Here is a 16270-nt window from a genome sequence, read left to right as displayed (position 1 = left end):
TCCCTCTTTCCTTCAGATTTCTAGCATGCATATTATGCTGATACTTTTGTTTAGCATTAGGCATTAAAGCTACACGTACTAGTTCCCATTCTAAGCCTATGTCTTTATATTGTAGTTTTTTTTCTCCTCTTTACTGTACCCTAAATTGGATTTTGTTTGATCTACTGTTTCTGCATTTTCTGCTTGACTACTATAATCTTCTGTAGCATTCTTTAGTGCAGAATGCAGAGTTCGGGTGACTTCACCCTTTATCTGAACAACGTGCTTTAGCTTTTTTTTTTTTTTTTTTTCAACTGTGTTTTTCTGCACCTGTAAATTTCTTAAATGCTTAAGCTAGAATCACAATGACCATAGGAAAGTTTTTAAACTTTATGAAGCCTGTTTTTCCTGTGGATGAAATGATCTTACAACCTTTACAGGCACCCATTCTTTAGCAAATGTCTTTACTTTCTGATAAGATGAATCCTTGCTCCTTTCACCTTTGTTGTAGCTAGGCATTAAAGCTTTGCCTTTCCACCTTTCTTCCCCTGACTGTAAATAATGAGACAGTTTCACACTATGTTACTCTGGATACCCTTAACTTTAGCTTTTTGCCTCCCAGCCTAAATTTCGCCCCAAAACCTCAGTCCAGACTTACCTTATTTTGCCATAACTCACATGGACTACAGCCATTGTTGACTCCTTGTGTATTCTCACATCCTGTCATAACACTTGTGAGGTGCTCCAGCTCTGGTCCACAAGCAGATCATCAGAGGGTCTCTTTGAAATAATGTTCCCACTGTCCTCATCCTCAGTGGTTGGTAGACCACCTACCGCTGCAATCTGTCTCCTCCTTTCAGCTCAACCCCCTGCCGCTGGAAAGGTATCACAGGCACAAGAAGAAATAATACATCTTCCTGGAAATGGAAAAAAGTCAGCGCATTGGCAAGTTCCTTGGGCCCAATGTTCTTTCCTGTGTCTGATTTTCAGTTGTACATTTGACTTCCTTTGCTGTCAGGGGCTTTAGTCATTTTCTGTTTCATTGTATGTCTTCATCTAGTACCGTGTTTCAAAAAACCACACAAGCCTCACATATGTCAGTTTTCATGAAACAGGAATTGTGGAATACATCTTCCTCTTTGAAGAAGGTAGGCTTGAGATCTCGTTTCATGCATGCACTGTAGCTGTGATATCTTTGTCCAATTGTTGCTATGAAGGAGCAAAAAAAAACCACAGGAGACCAAGCTTGTCCTCTGCTTTGCACACTAATAAGGTTTAAAATCTTTTCTTTCTATTATATCAAGTATCGCAGAAGCTGAATTATAGCAGTGACTCTCAACAAAACAGAAGAGAATAATATTGGAGGTTCATGTTGATATTGAAGGTAATAAAGGTTTAGCATGGCTTACAGGCTGAAACGTCAGTGTGGGGACTCCATTGTACTGGAACAACTTTGATTAAGGCAGACAGTTACCTGAAACATTTTCTTTTTTTTTCAGACGTGTTATCAACATTTATATTCTCATATAAACTAAGGACTGCTTCTTAATCAGAGCAGTGAAAGCAAAAATCCTGATCAACAGTGATTTACTCAGCCCGTCCCGCTTGGTATGTTAGATGGTGTATAGTGTGCCTGAAATTTACAAAGACTCATGGCTAATTGCAGCTAGACAAAAATAATTATAAAAAAAAAAAAAAAAAAGCTGTCTATAAATTTTATTTCTAATATAGTAAACGTGATTTTTAGTTTTGCTTTTTGAAAACATTGCAGTGATTAAAAGTAACTACCTGCCAGGAAATTTAGTTTGTTATTTGCTTGAGCTAAAAGGATACTGATGCAGAATTTTAATTTATGTGAAAAATATGACTTTACTGTCAGGTCCATGTAGGTCTCAAGTTCTCAAGTTCAGGCCTAACCAGACCTACAGATCTCACTCTTCATAGTGGGAATTGAGACCTCCAGTATCACATTTTTCATCATTGGTCAACAAAGCCAGAAAGTCCAAGTGCAGGCTTAGAAAGGGGGCAGAAGGTCCATTAACACTGATTGCTACTGGCTAAATCTTTTTGCATCTCATCAGGACTGCTTCACTGTTTCACAAAGTGCTTATAACAAACAGGTAATGCTATAGAATACCTTATTGAATAAGAAGATATTCATTATCACAGAATGAAGTTTGCATTTATTTTCTGAACTCAGGTAGGCTGAAAAGATTTCACAGCAGAAGTGGAGAACATATATTATTAATACTTTGAAGTAGCTGCACTGATAAGTAATATATTACAGTCTTGGAAAAAAAAAAAAAAAAGCATCATGGAACACTTTCATCTCATCGAGGGTCCTTTAAGAAGACAGGCAGGCTCGGATAGGATATCAGCTTCCAGTGATGAAACACCTCTCACTAACTATCCTGCTGAACATGGAATTTTTTATTTAGAACCTGTGCTTTTGAACGTATTCAGTGGGGAGCTCCCACCTTGCATGTCTCACAGTAACGAGATGCCTGTGTAACAAAGGGGAAACCTCTACATACTATATCTTTCTGTCAGAGTTGTTTGACCTGCAGGTATCTACTGGCCCACATTTCAGAAAACTGAGAGACTTCAAAAATTGATATTTTCTTGGTAACTAGAAGAAAAAATGTATTTCAATGATTTTATTCATAGAAATTTGTTTCAAGAAGTATTTTATATATGTCTTGCCTGACTCCTCATTAGGCACACTGACTTTTCTGCATTACTGTGCATGTTTCATTAATGACGGTAAAATCATGTCATAGAGGTACAGAATCATAGAATCACAGAATGATTTGAGTTGGAAAGGGCCTTAAAGATCAACTAGTTCCAACCCCTGTGGCACTAGTTCAAGGTCTTACCTGACCTGGCCTTGAACACTTCCAGGGATGGGGCATCCACAGTCTCTCTGGGCAACCTGTTCCAGTTCCTCACCACCCTCAAAATGAAGAATTTTGTCCTTATATCAAATCTGAATCTATCCTCTTTCAGTTTAAAACCATCACTACACTCCCTGCTAAAGAGTCTCTCCCCATCTTTCCTGTAGGCCTCCTTTACATATTGGAAGGATGTGATAAGGTCTTCTCAGAGCCTTCTCTTATCTCAGCTAAACAACCCCAACTCTCTCAGTGCCTCTTCATAGAAGAGATGCTCCAGGCCTCTAATGATCTTCGTGGTCCCACTCTGGACCTGCTCCAACAGGTCCATGTCTCTCTTGTGCTGGGGTCTCACCTGGGCAGAGTAGAGGGGGAAAATCATTCCTTGACATGCTATTTACACGTGTGTTTATGCAGCTCAGGATATAGCTTGCCTTCTGGCCTGCAAGTGCACATTTTTGGCTCATGTTGAGCTTTTCATCCACCAACACCCCCAAGTTCTTCTCTGTGGGGATGCTCCCAATCCATTCATCACCCAGATGTACTGGTGTGCTGATGAACTGACAGAACTTGTTTGTACATATTGAAATACCTGTTTAATTGCAAAACTTGATTCATGCCAAAGCCAGAAAAAATAAAGCAAAGAATGAAGCAGAATGCACTTTTCATATCATAGTAACAATGTTTAAGTAATTAAATAAAAAATTGATATAACAAAACATTGCCTTTGAACAGAGAAGAGTGGATAAAAGCTGTTTATCTGTAGGCATGCATCTTGATTCAGAAGGCAACTGGTGGCCTTTCTCAGCTACACTTGATAAGTAAAAAGACAACTCAGTACATTCATCCTTGAAGCTAATGGGCTAAGCCTTAATGCATCAAGTATCAGACCATTTTGAGCTAGCCAAAAGGACAGTTGTGGCATGTTTCCAATTCTTAAAATAAGCTTCAAGAAAGGATGGATGGCTTATAGTTACTTCAACATTTAAGTACAAAAGCTGTATAATTAGTTGGTATAAATTATACTTTATGGAATCAAAGCAATTAGGTCAAGTGGCGGATTCATATTTTGTAAGGTTATTGTGCTTCAGTTTTCCTGTCTCTTTCTTTTGTTTACTACTGATGACAAAGTGACTGTGAAAGCAATTTAGGGAAATAAACCTCTGTATGCTAAGCAATAAAAACACATGGGAGTGGTCTTAGTCAAAGGAATAGTACATGTTTTAAATTTTAATATGACATAAATATCCTTACAGAGGATAAAGCCCTAATATAAAAGAAATACAGATAAATTTTAGAATGTGTACAGTTTTTACTCTGATATTGGAAAATAAAAGATCATTCTCAAGTGTCTTATGAAGTCAGTGGTAAGTTGGTTTTATTTTTAAGGTGTTGATACTCCCTTAATTTACTTTTCTTGTTGTTTAGAAGAACTGTTTGACTAAAGATATATTTTATCATATCATTTCCTACTCACAGTAGGAGTCAGTACTGTTGGGGAATGATTGAAAAGTATTTTTAATGGAAGTTAAATGAATTAAGGTTTGGACATGATACTTGAATTTTGTCTGCCTGTGCACATCTTGTCTTTTTTTGAAAAGGAAAGGGAAAGGGAAAGGGAAAGGGAAAGGGAAAGGGAAAGGGAAAGGGAAAGGGAAAGGGAAAGGGAAAGGGAAAGGGAAAGGGAAAGGGAAAGGGAAAGGGAAAGGGAAAGGGAAAGGGAAAGGGAAAGGGAAAGGGAAAGGGAAAGGGAAAGGGAAAGGGAAAGGGAAAGGGAAAGGGAAAGGGAAAGGGAAAGGGAAAGGGAAAGGGAAAGGGAAAGGGAAAGGGAAAGGGAAAGGGAAAGGGAAAGGGAAAGGGAAAGGGAAAGGGAAAGGGAAAGGGAAGGAAAGGGAAGGGAAGGGAAGGGAAGGGAAGGGAAGGGAAGGGAAGGGAAGGGAAGGGAAGGGAAGGGAGGGAAGGGAAGGGAAGGGAAGGGAAGAAGGGAAGGGAAGGGAAGGGAAGGGAAGGGAAGGGAAGGGAAGGGAAGGGAGGGAAGGGAAGGGAAGGGAAGGGAAGGGAAGGGAAGGGAAGGGAAGGGAAGGGAAGGGAAGGGAAGGGAAGGGAAGGGAAGGGAAGAGCACCTCTCTGATTCTCAAAAGACATCTTCTTCTCAGGGCTGTTTGGAAATCCCATTCAAAATGTTTCAAAAGCCGCAGAGCAATGACTAGGCATCACAAGGGCCATTCTTTTGCTATCGTTGGTCTTTCCAAAAGCATCCCGAAGAAATCCATCTAGTTTGCATAAAAGAGTATGGCAGATTTCCAGAAATGCTAACATGCTTGAAAATAGAAATTCAACTATTCATCTTTCTGGTAAGGACATCTTAAATAAGGCAAGGTTGCAGGATCAGTCCTAGGACCTTGCACATCATCTGCCTGTCAGTACTGTAGAAAGTTTGTAGCTAATTGGATTTGGATTTCAGGAATGGCCAGTACAATGCATTTCACATAATTAATTAAATTCTCCAATGGAGACATCAGAGGAATAAAAATCTTAAATACAAAAGTCAGCAAAAAGGACAATTCATGGACCAGGAAAAAAATACTCTTTATTGATACAATTTCAGGAATTTCACTGCAAGAAAAAAACATCTTTATAAAAATGAACTTTTTTTTTTTTTTGCTTAGTTATGTAGCCTTTGTGTGCTACTTGAATGTTCTATTATCTAGATGAAATGTTATCTTGTTCTATTTTCTCTTTTTTTTTTAAAAAAAAAAAAAAAGTGGAATATTTTCATACATTTACTTCCAAGTATTAAACACTACAGAAATATTCTGGAAGAAAAGAAATTCAAGTGCTGAACTTGGAATAGCCTGCCTGTGCATAGTTAAGCATGCATATGGATTGAAAACTCTTATCATAGTTATTTATATATATATATATTCAATTATCTCTAGGAAACCTAGTGCACCGCAGAAATTGCACACACACTACTTAGCAATGGTTTTACTATATAAAAGCATGTCAATTTTTTTCTCTCAGTAAACTAAATGTGGCAGATTGCATTCATGTGGCTTTGTACCAGTCTTGCCTCAGATTTTGCTATAAAATTGGGCTCAGATGCAGACTGCAAGTAAAAGGTCACAGGCAGAAAAAAAAAAAAAATCTTATAACCCACTGTTTTGGATGAGTGGCCTATAAGAGAGAAGTTGCTTAGATGATATGTTTTTAAAGACTACAAAACAATACAATGCAGATCACTCCCAGTAATAAATCAGACATTTTAGATAGGGAAATATGGCTTTCTCTGACAGTCCCGTTAAAAGCTGAGCTTAGTATACAACACTTGTACCTTCATTAGCTCTAAAAATGAAAATGAGTCTATCTTACATTGATTAAGGAATTTGCAAAGCAGACAAGATGCTCTAATTCAGTTCTGGCAACTGATGACTTATTTTATATCAAATGGTAACTATTTACACATTACAGGTAGACTCATTGCAGACTAGCCTCTAGGCAGCGATTAGGTAGTAGACCAAGTGAGACCTTGTTTTGAATCAGAAAGGGAATGAAGATTGAATCCTGGTCTACTCAATCTGCTGTTAATTTTTTAACCCCTATGCCATAAGGCATAAATGGGTTAGCAACAGCTTGGTTTTGTAAACCAAGCTTAAATCTTTTGATGTCTGGTCAGAAAATATTAAATAAGTCTGATTTCCATTTACCAGTGAATGAACTAACACTGCATGAACATATCTTTTACTCAACCATTACAAGGTGTGATGGAAGACAGCAATGCAGCAATGCAAAGGATCCAGAAAAAGGCCTATGCAATCATAAACTGATCATGAAAACAGCAGCCATGCAGTGGTCATTATGATTTTGGATTGTAATACCAGCGAGTCACTTGACTACAGCCCTAACACCAGCAAAGCAATAGTCAAATAGCATGATTGAGTGCATGAATAAATGTCAGCAGACCAGTATTTGCACAGTGCTCTTAGACGAATCAGAGGAGGACTTAGGGTAATTCCTCTTTGATCCAGCTTCCTTCCACATCGCATACGTCTGTAGTATTGGGTTCTCCATCTCCCCCTCCTCTTTCTCTTTCCTCCTTGCCTTATCTATCCTAATATTCAGCATGCACTCTTGTCTGCCTTATCCTAAGGCACAAATTAATACTTCATCACATTTTCATCTTACAACTACAGCATGGCCACCTCCTTCTCCTCCCCAGGTGTTTTTTGTTTTTGTTTTAACTCCCTAATAATGCAGCTGACATAATTATCCTTTGTTAAAGAATAAATTCCTTTACCCTAGAAGCTGCCACTTCCAGCTTTGAGTCTCTCTGCATTTTGCTGTACTGAGATCATGGGTTATAACCATCCCTCTTTGTATCTCCATTGTGCTTGGTATGTCCACTGCACTGTTATCACAGTGATGCTTTCATCCTCTTTCTATTTGACCCACCTGTGTTAACCATGCTTGCCTGCTAATCATACAAATGACTACACTACCACATAATCAGTACGAATAGACATTTTTACTTAGACTAAGAGAAAACGGTACACAACAGATCATTTTGTTTCACACTGAAGACTTAAAGAGATGTGAGGGTGTCAGGGAGACCTCCTGAACATATAAATCGTCCATACTGATAACATTAGGACAGTCCCTGGCACAGTTTTGGCCAACATCACATAAAGCTTTCTCAGAAAAGCCTTCTCAGGGCTTTTAGGGGCATTAGCATAGATCAGTAACTCTTCTCTGCAATCCCTTTCCACGAAACTGACCTATTTTGGTGTGGGTAAGAGAATTAATAGCATAGAAATAGGCCATTCTATACCAGCTAGCTTCTGGGCCACAGAATATAGCTAGGTAAATGAAATTTCTTTGTGCAGTTGTAGCTTTTTTGAGGTTGTGATTTGCAGTCAAGTCCATGCAGCTTCCCTTTAGGCATAGCACCTGACAGTTTGCAGGCATTTGTTGCTATTTGTGTGTGTGCAACATAAGGAATGAGTTAACACAAATTTCAATTTCTGTTTATATTTTTGCCAACTTTCTCTTATTTTTTTTTCTTATTCCTTTCCACATCAGAATTCTTCAAGCACTTTCACTAAGAGTAGATTTGCCCCAGAAAGTGGATGCATTCTTAGTAAAAGCTCCCTAGAAAGCTCTTTTGTTTTGGTAGCTGTCACTGTTGCATGATCTTGATCATAAAGTATCTTCACGAGAGAAGCATTTGTTTGAGACTGAATGGTGACAGAAAACAAACAAACCAAAGAAAAACCCCCCAAAAAAACAAAACAACTAAGGCATAATATTAAAAAAATAATAATATAATAAAACTGAGAATTAAATATTGAGTTACCATAGAATCTCAAAACATTAAATTCTTAATTATGTCTGCTACACTTATACTGACACTGATTTTTTTAACTTTCTGAAGAATGCATAACTTGTAAAGGCTAGTGGACTGTTTGGAGTACTGACTGAATGAAATAAAACCTCTTCAAAGCTCTAAATGAGAATGATCGAACCCTCAGCTGCAAAGCAGAGCAAGTAAACAAATATAACTATGTCTTGGTATTATTCCATAAACAATTAAATATATATATATATATATATATATATATAATTCGTCAATGGGTAAAATGTAATGCTCTGACGGCACAGTAAGAAATAGTCCAAGAAAAACAAATGAGCACAACAGTGATTAGAAGTTAAATATTATATACTGCTTATAAAATTCTCCTGTTAGTCTGCACTTAGCCAATTTATTTTCTCCTTATCATTAGGATTAAGTGGTAATTGATCATTAACAGCAAGATTTATGGTTTAATTATTTTTAAACACATCATTATCATCATAGTAGATTATTATCATTAATAATTGTATTTTACATCTGCTGCTTTCTGTATAGAAGGTATAAACAAATATGGTTCATAGAAATTCAACAACGTTTGGCAGGAATCACAATATTCATTCCACCCCTGTGTGTTTTCTGTGGGGAGTAGGGAAGAAATTATTCATTCAAAACACAAAAAGTATTTAGATGCAACGAATGAAAATATCTATGGTAACCTTGGGACTGCTCAAAAACATTATGCATCTCCGCTTGCTCTTTGATACTGAAGAGTAGCCAGGGCTACAGATGTAACAGTGTGGGGCCGCCTTGCAATGCATGAAGAATTGGTTGCAAAGTGACTTGCAGATGACAGTGTCACTTGCTCCGTCACTATCTTTTCTAGCAGCATCTGTCTGTTTCCCTGAGGCCTTATGTCCAAGTAAGAAATCAACACTGCCTTTTTGCTTCTAACTATGGTGAGCTTTTTTTTTTTTTTTTTCCTGAAAATTTAGAGGCTACAGTGCAATGTGAAGTGAAACGTAATTATCTAATTATCATCACAGTAGCTTAGGCTTATGATTTTCAGGAATACCTAACAACCATAGTTGTCATCAGATTTTCAGGAGTGTTTACTCCTTGTAAAAGCATGAAATGAGATGCCCCTAAAGTGCTTGCAACAGTTCAGAGGTTCCTATTGACAGCAGCAGGAGCTGTAGATACCAAGCTGTTCTGAAACTCTCTTTTCTATATAAAAATTAAAGCCAATGAGTATCTGAGACCAAAATACATGTTTAGTTTAATTTTTGCATAACTAAATCTATAAAAATAAAAAGAAAATAACAGAAATACTCTAGAGAAACCCTTCTAAAAGTTTTCATTCAAATTCAAGACCATTATTTTTTTCTCAGTAGTTTCCACAGCAAATTTGTTGATGTTATGAACATAATTGCTAAAATTCCCAAGAGTGTTATCTATAAATTAACACTGACCATCCACAGAGTTCCTTGCAAATGGAACAGTATTTATGTAGAGGTCACACCTTCAGGCACTTGAATTGAAAGCTTTAAATATCAGTTTTACTAAATTGAGCATATGTGCTGTAGGAAAGACATAGACTTCATGGAATAGGTCCACAGGAGGTCCAAAAGGATGATGAGAAGGCTGGAACACCTCTCCTATGAAGACAGGATGAGGGAGTTGGGGTTGTTCAGCCTGGAGAAGAGAAGACTCCAGGGAGATCTTATAGCAGCCTTCCAATATCTAAAGGGTTCTACAGGAAAGCTGGTGAGGGACTCTGTCAGGGAGGGTAGGGATAAGACAAGGGGGGATGGCTTTAAAATCAAAGAGATTTAAACTAAATACAAGGAAGAAATTATTTACTCTGAAGGTGGTGAGGCACTGGCACAGGCTGCCCAGAGAAGCTGTGGATGCCCCATCCCTGGAGGTGTTCAAGGCCAGGCTGGATGGGGTTTTGGGCAACCTGGTCTGTTGGGAGGTGTCCCTGCCCATGGCACGGGGTTGGAACTGGATGATCCTTAAGGTCCCTTCCAACCCAAACCATTCTGTGATTCTATGATTCTGTGATTATAAAGTATAAGAGACATCAAGCATGATACCAATTGCCATCCCATTGTATCATTACTTTTTGGTCTATATCACACATTAAATCACAAATATTTCAAGGAAACTGCACACAGTAAACCAAAACCTAAAACAAAGAATGATAATCTGTTTTGTACTTGTATTACAAGATTTCTCATTTTTATCTTTAAAAATAAACATTTTCTGCTTTAGCCTCTGCCAACTTGGTGAAGAAAAATAATGTATTTTTTAGGGAAAACTATTTGCAGAAGATGCACCCAACGATTTTGTGCAAATAAAAGCTTCACAAACAGTCTTCTGAGTAATACAGATGTGGAACATATTTTGTTTAGATGAATTTATTCATGTAACTTAGGCGTGACTCAGAGGACAAAAGATAGGGGCCTAATTTCCTTACTCGATGGAGAGAAAAATGATTCTTCCAGTACCAATGATTTAGAGCACTTGGCTTAGATCTTAAAGTAAATGGTTGGACCACATTCTTAAAAGTGAATGAATTATAGTAAAATTGTGTTATTATGTTATTATATTTTGTGCCAGAGTAGTACCAAAAAGCTCCTGCAAGATGTTAAAGAAGCAGAGATGTTAAGCAGAGCATTACAAACTCTGTGTCCCATCTTCAACAATATACTTTTTCTCATGTTAACATTTCACATTTACCATGCAATTAAAATTTTTATAGGGGAAATAAGTGTATTGATTTATTTCATGGTGACAGTGGGATCACTGGAATATTATCAATAGACCTAAATGATAAATGCCAATTACATGCTGGCTGGGATTCTGGAAAAGGGAAAATATTTTCTCCTGAAAACTTTTTCTATCTGTAAATCATCCTACACCTTGATAGTTCTTTATAACCACTATATAACTTAGTTAAAAAACCCTTTGATTCAAGCTTCTAGAATATACTGAAAAAATAAATTATTGTTCTCCTTCTATTTTGACCTTTTTTACTGACTTTTCTTGTTTGGTAATAATTTCTCAATCACAGTAGACTGGATATTAGCAGAACATTTCTTTGTTGGTGGTGATATACAATGAAACTGGTCATCTAAAAGTACTTTTCTCCATATGTCCTATGAGATCCCAGAAGCACATCTTCTAGCATATAAATGCACTGAGAAAGTCAGACCTGCACAAATAAACATGTAGCTGTTGCTCTTGTTTAGAGCAAAAGGAGCAGAAGGGGAAGTAATAATGGTGGTATCTTTCTTCCATAGCAATAACAAAATTATTAAAATAGTTACTCAGGATCTTCATTTGGTCTCTTCAGTGTGTCAGAGTTCACTTCCATGTTATTCAGGAGAAACCCTTAGTTACAACCATAAAGAAGTTCTAGAAATGAACATTTTCTTTCCCTCCCATTAAAACTGTGCCATCATGCAGAAGATAATTTAAGATTTGTGAAACAAAACTAAGTATTATTAATGCCTGGGTGTTAGGGCAGTCACACCACAGGCTCTTTGGCTCCAGAAAAAAACTTTTTCAAGAATTATTTCTACCTTTTCCTTTTAAATAGAACATTCTTTTGTCTTTGCTGAATCCAGCACTATTTTGAAGAAGAAGCTGTGGGTCTGAAGATCCTCAGCTCAGAAAATAACCGGCATTTCCTATTTCCTGAATGCTTGCTCCATCTTGGTGGATATTATGTATGCCCTGTGGAATTATGAAGCGTGGAGGTTTGTTTTTAGATTGCTTTCTGTCCACAGATTTTCAGTGGAAAAAAAAAAAAAAAAGGCAAATGGTTAAACTGGTTTTTTTTCAGTACACAAAACAGCAATACCAGGTACAGTGGATTTTTCTTTTCCTTCAGGGAGGAAAGAGGACAGCCTCAGGAAGTTAGTCTGCTAGCTCACCTGAGGGGCTGGCAGGGTCCTGGCTCAGGAGCTGCCAGCTGTGGGGAAGCTCCATTATGTAGATCACCCACACCTTAGGCAAGATAAGACTCCAAAGGGCTGTTGTTTCTACTCATTTTATCTTGAAGTACTGGGGAGACTTAAATATCCAGGACCTCAGCAGGTTTTAAAAGTGTACAGTCTAGAGAGATGTAGATCATGTTAATTGTGGACTTGGGGACCCACAGCAGAGAAGGAGGTATTTTTAAGAATGGCTATGCTGTATCTAATGAAGCCATAAGCCTAGTTCAGAGCACTGTTTTCAGCAATGGGAGAAGCCTTGCCCTAACTGACGTTCTAGCATGATGTGTACCAGAGCACTAGGTGACAAAGCCCGACCTTTCTCTTCCCAGCCTTCTGCAGGGCATGTGAGGAGGGGCACTGGTACGTCTCACTGCTGTGCTATCACATCTTCCCTGTGTTAGGAGCATGCACATTGGATGCCACAATAGGTTGATTAGCAGTAGCCGGTGTAACAGGTTAAGTATACCAAGTATGCCTGTATACTGCCTGCATGTAGAGTATCCTTTGTTTTGGCTATTACACTATTGCTGAAACACCAGCAGGTAAACATGAACTACTGGTTTGGGATTATTCCTAAAACAGACAGAAATCAGTGCCTTTATGACCTGCCCAGGATAAAAACTGAAGTGCCTTGGTAATTTAAGCTAACAATTGCTCTAGTATCCATGTGAGTTTTCTTGCTAAAGGAAAAATTTGGCTTAATTTTGATCTTAAGCTTTGCAAAATTTTTAATGTTATACATTATTGATTTTTTTTTTCCTGAGAAAACATGAAGGGTTTTGATCAAAGAAAAAGAAATGATTGGATTTCAATGCTGTAGGCTATAACTATAAAGTGTTATCATGATTAATTGCAATGCAGTATTTTAAAGAAGAACTAAAAATATATATAGACAAAGAAACAGGGGAGAATAATCTTATGTGCACTCAGTATGTATATAGTGACAGATTAGAAAAAAGCTCAGGTAAGATTTACAGCAGTTTGCTTGAAGGATGCATTTAGCTGACATCCTTAGATGCTAACCTGGGTTACTTCCTAATGGTTGTTCTACTGATGAGATGTAATGATGGTTTTCATTTCTTATTCTCATCGGAATTGAAAACCTTTCTGGTAAGTGATGGTATACCCATAAACTGCAGGTGTGGAGAAACAAAAAAACATCTTTGTAAGTGAAAATCAAGCCCCAGAACAGCTTTTGAGTCTTAAGAACTAGAACTAATCTAGTTGTGTCAAAAGAACTGTAAATGTGTGCTGAATTTCAGTCAATATGACTGATTACCTGTCACTTACCTTTGATTTCTTCCCACTAAGCTCTTTGGAACTGTCTGCATTTTAGAAACTGTGCAGCAGCGTGTATTAGTTGTTAGTTCACCTCCACTTCAGCTTCCTGAATGCTTTTGGGGCTCAGTAATAATCCCAATCAGTCATTTCAGCCTAAAAGCTTCAACAGCATCATCACTCATTTATTTTTATCATCCTCGTTGATGCCGCTCAACCTAAAACTCCATGCAAGTTTCACAGCTTGAGTCACATAGGGCACTACACGGGATTTGTAAGGGAATGTCTAAATGCTGGTCTTAAGCTATGTAATCACTGGGTTTCTCTAGTTTTGGATTCTTGGTAGTGTATTGGTGAAATTTAATTGTGCTATGTTGCATAAGTTAAGCATGTCAACTGGCACGTGAGCTTTGGCCCTAAAAATAATATTTAAAATTTGTTATTTTTTCTTAAGATTTCTTTGGTAACAAAGTGAAAAATCTTGACCAGGTAATATGCATTGCCAGTTTTTTGCCTATATGTAAAAATATTTGGACATGCATGCAATGAAATTAGCTGAAATTGCAAAAGTGTAACTACTTGCAGAGTCCAGTTTCTTAGTGCAGTCTGAGGGAAGTAAGGGCTTGTTCCTTTGGTACATTCCATGTCAATCATCCTTTAAAAAGCCAGCACCAAACTTAACAAACAAGTTAAAAAGAGATTTATGGAACTAGAAGAAAAGATCTTGTAAGCTGAGAAGTCACATGGGAGAATCTGCAAAATTTGACGGAAATGTTTGAGCAGTGTAATCAGTTGCTGTATACATTTGTCCAAGCTTCTTGTCCCATCATTCCTAGAAGTTGCAGATAACAAGTTTTTCAGGACCTTTGGGAACAAAAGACTGTTACTCAGGTTTGTTTCAATGCACCTGAATAGCAAAATGACCTAGTAGTCTATATAGGCAAAATGGACAATAAAAATTGAATAATGCTGAACTAGCACAGCAAATCCACAGCAATAAGTACCGTCTTCTGGAAACAGAAAAATAAATACCTACAAAACTGTCTTTCTTGTACGTTTCATATATGGCCTCTTTTCTTTACAAAGACTATTTTCTGAAGGAAAAAAAAAAAAGTTTTCATGCTATACATTATATCCTGTTGAAGTTTTTCCCTGAGCTGGCAACAATATGCATTATTTGTTTTCATTTATTTTATTCCAAAAGTATGTTGTTAAAGTAAAAACATTAGCAGTTCCCGTATGCTGTGAAGGTGCTATTACAGGAGGAGGCCGGCACTATAATTACATACTACATCTTCAGAGATCTGACTCTGGCAGAGTTGAAGATTACTTCAGAGTTTCAAATTGATCTGAATGATCCTGTCTTTATTGCTGTTGAATTTCTGGAAGTGATGAAATGCCAAGCCACTGAAAATAACTGATACAGGCCTAAACAATCTGAAATAAGTAATGTAGTGTTTCTTTGACTTATCTAAGTCCCATACGCTTTACAGCCAGGTACAATAGTTTATAGAGAAATGTTTGTTTTAATGAGCCTGAGTGCTCTTCAGATCACTAGGAATATATCAGCTAGGCAATGAAGAAAAAATCTTATGCTCTTACGTTTTATGTTCACCAAAATTGTGGCTGTAAAGAGTAAACACTGCAGCAATGATTTCTGTGATCCTGCGTAAGTGTCTGTAAAAGACGTGAGCACCAGGGCTGGAACTGTTGTGGAAATGTAAAGAGATTCAAGTGTAGGCAAAGCCCTCATGTATCCCTTTTCTTCCATCTCTTTGGAAAAACCTGCATAGCAGAGACCCAGTAATAAACATATGTACAAATGACATTATATATCAGAAGTATTTGTGATTGTGTCCTGCATACCTTGTTAAAATTATATTATTTCCTCAGAGTCATCGAAGCACTACTAAGAAATAGCTGAGGATACTCACAGTCTTGATAATATTGTACATTGTTGTGCTCCTTTCCAGTGGTTAAAACAAAAAGAAGAAGATGCAAAGGTTCATGTATTATATTCTCTTGGAATAAAATGGTAAAATGATAATTACACGATCTTTCGTCACTCCATCAATGAATGCTACAAAGCCGTACATGATATTGTCCAAATGCGGATCTGACACAAGCAGACTTTACTTACAGGGATTTTCTCAAACAAATAAAGCAAGCTTTGCCTTCAGATATGCTTTGCATACTGATGGGCAGGGAGAGGAAGCAGATAAAGTTCATTTTGTTCAGGGTAATCAAACAGATAATTATATAGGTAACACAGTCCAAACTACCAGCTCACAAAAAAGCGGGTTTCCTCCTAATCCAGCATTGTGAATGTCATTTTTTTCGTCACCTGGAAATACTGGGGAGCTGAAAATGCTTATGCTGCTCGCATTGTAAGGAGGAAACAACAGGGAGCAGAGTCTGCTGTTTAATTCAGCAGCGGGACGTGACAGTCATCCGCTTCTCAAAGCCATGTTCTGGGACCTGGGACTGAATTGCTACTGGGGGAAATCTCTGAGAAGTCACCCCAGCATGACCCCACTAGTCACAGGTGCCCGTCCTGCTGGACTACTGAAAAAGAGCAGCAAATGTCCTCCTGCCTGCTCGCAGGTAGGGTGCAGGGAAGGCCTTTGCTGATGCTTTGCTGATGGAAGGGAGCTGGAGGAAGCCTGGGACAAGGAAACGTGCAGCTGGCGGGGCAAGGAAGGGTAAGATGTAATACACTGAGGCCGGCTCAGGATGGCACTGAACTCAACGCTGGCTCAAAGTACTCA

The 16270-nt window shown here is 37.8% G+C and overlaps 1 protein-coding gene across 4 annotated transcripts in view; it reads left to right on the top strand.

Moving 5' to 3' along the window:
* Positions 1–16270, top strand: part of CDH12 (cadherin 12) — a 542156-nt gene that overhangs the window by 480554 nt on the left and 45332 nt on the right. The window lies entirely within an intron of this gene.

The sequence above is a fragment of the Cygnus olor genome, chromosome 2, assembly GCF_009769625.2.
Source record: "Cygnus olor isolate bCygOlo1 chromosome 2, bCygOlo1.pri.v2, whole genome shotgun sequence".
Classification (NCBI taxonomy): Eukaryota; Metazoa; Chordata; class Aves; order Anseriformes; family Anatidae; genus Cygnus; species Cygnus olor.
The sequence above is the reverse complement of the archived record's forward strand: the minus strand, read 5'-3'. Positions and strand labels throughout refer to the sequence as shown.